Source organism: Bactrocera oleae, chromosome 2 (genome assembly GCF_042242935.1).
Source record: "Bactrocera oleae isolate idBacOlea1 chromosome 2, idBacOlea1, whole genome shotgun sequence".
Lineage (NCBI taxonomy): Eukaryota > Metazoa > Arthropoda > Insecta > Diptera > Tephritidae > Bactrocera > Bactrocera oleae.
In genome coordinates this window covers 52,241,636-52,245,717 of record NC_091536.1, presented here as the reverse complement: position 1 = coordinate 52,245,717, position 4,082 = coordinate 52,241,636, and positions in this window count along the sequence as shown.

Sequence of the window (4,082 nt, the reverse complement as noted above, 5' to 3'; positions counted from 1 at the left end):
TATACAAATTTTATTTCTAATACGATAATGGGCATGTAACAAGAGGAAGCGGGGTGAAAAAAGGCTAAAACAGGAAATTGGAAGCAATAAATAAAATGCACTTACTATATATCCCACTTTAAGTTAAAGGCGTACTACATGTACTACAAGTATGTATGAACATTATTATCTTCTATATATTTATAATAACTATAAGCAAGAAAATAGTTAATATTTTTACATCTTTTATGAATTAGTCCGCTTCTACTTACTTTTAAATCTAATTTCATATAAAATCAGAAGTGCGCATTCAGAGGGTTGCAGGATATCTTAAAAAAAAAAGAAGTCTGATTCCTGTTTACTATCTATGAAAACAGTCACGATTTTGGATTCGTTAAATAAAGTATGCCAACGATGGTAACTCTTCAGGGTTTTAAGGTCTTCATTTATAGATTGACAGACTGAGTTCATCGCAGGGTTATTTTTTAATACAAGATTTAAACACTTAACAATTCATGCTTCTACATTCTTAATTATTTGTATACTTTTGTGTATGGGAAGGTGTTAAGTATATTCGTGATATTTTTTATTTGTTTGTTTAATCTATAATCTATATACATATACAAACATATCCAATTTGATCTCTAATTTCTACAGTCAATACATTGTGTCTAAGAAGAGGTATTTTACCAAAGTTAATGGATGACACAGAGCCTTATTAAACAAATTATAATTAAATTTATTTAACGCTAGAAATTTGATTTGTTTCCAAAAATAGCCTGTGGTCTCCCTCATCTACGACTCCCTTGAATATTTCAGTCTTTTGCTGTTCTTGTGATGTCGTCTTGGGGCTTACGCAACGTGTGACTGATCCATTTTCATTTGCGGCGACGGATTCCAGTGTGTACTTGGCCCAAAGATCAGCATTACTTATAACATTAGGCCAGAATATCTACATAATATTATTATTATTCAACAGCCTCCCAAATCCTTTACCCAAATCTGAAAAAATCTTAATTTTTAACTAAAATAAATTTAAAATTTGATTATTTCCTCCTTGTATCATAAAAATATTAAACTTTTTCATTAATCAATGAATAGCTACACAAGAACAATACGGCACTAAATTCAAAATTCCTACATTACAACATTAGAAGAGACCAACATGTTTGGAACACTATATGTCACTCCATCAGTATCACAGTTACAGTAACAAATGAGTTAAAAATCATTCTTTCATATACACATCAGCTCTTCATGAATGTATTCAAGAGCAATCTATATATTCGCCTTCGGTTGGTGTGCTGCATGAAAAGGGACACTCGAAAAAACCAATGCGAAAACTGAAATACTGCTGCGTCATTAAATTTAATATGATACTCATTTAATGAAATTGTTGCCGATTTGTTTCGAGAATACAAGCAATAGTATGAACCGCTGCTGAGAGCTCGAGGCGCATGTTATCCTGACATAACGTTAGAGAGCAAAATTGTCAGCCAGGCTGGCAGTAAATGGTGCAAATGCAGAAGTAACGGCGATTGAATGACTGGACGACTGATGGTGGCTTTGAACATAGAATGACTGCAATATGCAGCGCCAACGACAACGCAACAACAATTACGTTGCTGTTAAGTAGTAATTCTGGCACTGTGGTATCAGATATGAGTGTGTGGATTTGCAAAAAGGTTTCGGTTTAAGAATTATTAGGGCCAATAACAGTGAATATAGAAGCGAATCAAGTTGTGGCCATCACACCTTGATTGCAACAACTTGGTATCGACAGCGTAGCGAGAATGATCCTTATTACAGCAGAAGCAGAAAGTAAAAGAAAAATGAAATCAAACAAAAAAACCTACAAGGTGTTAAGTGCTTTCTCATTAAACTTTGTGCACTACGCTCACTTTTTCTTCCGCGTGTTCACTTCCAACGGCTTCCGAACGCCACCCAAGCGCCAGAATCACTAAACACCACCATCACTGAGACTTAGTTGGAGCCTTCGGTATGACCTGTGGCAGTTTTAACATAGTAGTATATTTGGAATACATTTTAGCGCGTAGTGTGGGTAATTTTAAAACCGACATCGAATCACTTATAACGGCATATTAAAATATTGCAAGAGATTAATCGGGGGAGGATTATTCTCAATATCTTAGAAATATTACTCTTTTACATCGTAGGTGATTATCATTTTGAGCTTACATGAAACGAGAATGAAACTTGCCTAATTACTTATGCATTCGTTCGCTATATACGTGCAGTAGATTAGCTCACTAACCTTCCACAATTCGACAACTTAATTTAATTTTATTCTAGGGTGACAAAAGAACAAAAAGTTCTTATCAGCGTGCTGACAAATAAGGCGTGATTTCTTTTGATTTACTTACATCTCAACTACAATTCCACTAAATGATACTCATTACTTTAAGTTTATTTCACTGCTCGTTCTTTCACCATATTTGACAGACGCTCGCCGCAAATCGCACGTCCCATACCACTTGCCACTTGCTGCTTTTCAATACATATTTACTTATGTGAAAGGCACATCCATCCCGCTGTCCAAATTTTATTTGTTGCCCATTTACATCTACATATACATTCCTAGATATTTTTCATATAGTCAGTTATTTAATTTTATTTAACATCTTTACAAGAGTTTTTTGGTCTATAATCAGTTATTTGCACTTTTGTATAACATTACTAATAATGGTTGAATTATTGAAACCTCCAATAAGATTGAATAAAAAAAGTCATATGCTTTTATTGGTTAATTTTAAAATTGGTTTTTTAATGAGGTTTTATGTATTGAGCCTACGAACATACCATACAAATTTGTTATAACTGAAGGATCTTATATTACTACATATAAACACCTTACATATAAAATGCATAAAGGATAAAGATATGTCTGATTTAATTAACCATAGTCCCCACGTGATATTAAGTAAATGTTATAGTAGTGATGCTTGTTTGATATAAGGTATTAGGCAATCGTTGCTTAGCCAAGAATATAAAAAGTCCGTAAGTTGGATTTTGGAGAAAAATTTACTAAATTTCATACTTTCATTAAAAAGTAACTAAATATAATATTTTAATATCTAAGGGTACGTTTAATATTGTTAACACGGAAGGATTAAGGCAACGTGGGACGATACATAAGACATAAATTGAAGGAATACTTATTTTTGTTACCGAAGCACATTCTGCTATTTCGCTTAGCAGTTCTATGTTTCACTGAAATATAAATTATAAAGTAAATTGAAGGGACAAAAATCAGTAAATCAGAACGGTTAGAGCGATTTCATAAATTTATATGATAAGCGAAATATTATGCTAACCGAAATATATTGTTATGTAATCATGTATTATTGGAACAGCTTTAATAATGAATAAAAGTCTTTCCTTATATTTTCGAAATATTTTGCACAGAACATGTAGTTTTGTTCACCTAACGGTTGTTTCTAATTCCTGAAACTAATTAAGATAAATAAAGAATAACAGTGGTGGTCCAATATAACGAACCTTATGTTGTACAGCTAATACGTAAAATCGAATGATTTTTTTACCTATAATAAAACTATCTTTTCAAATAAACAAATCACAGTTTAAAATATATATGTAATTTAATTCAGTTTTAAAACTTTATTTATTTTTTACAAACAAAGCCTTCCTATTTTTTAGCAATTCCCAATTTTTTCTGTATTGCGACTTCTTACAAATCCTTTAGCGAAAAAAGTATAATAAAGTATTTATCTAAGCTCTTCAGATAGAACCATTAGAAATGAATAAAATGTATGTGGAGAATGAGAAAAGTAGAACCCCTCTTTTTTTGGAAAAATTAATTTTTCGAAATATAAATCACGGTATGTATATACATATAAGGCAATTATAGTTTTAGATGCTAATGTGCAATGGGACCCTTTGTATTCTCCATCATACAACATAACACCGATAATGTATTTTAGCCTTTGTGTTAGTACTGCTACTCTCTGATAAAGTTTAGAGGATAGTAGATAGAGGATTTAAATTATTTCAAAATGTATACATATGTTTAAAATACAAATATATATTAATAATTTTTGCAATTTCATTTGATATTGGAATTA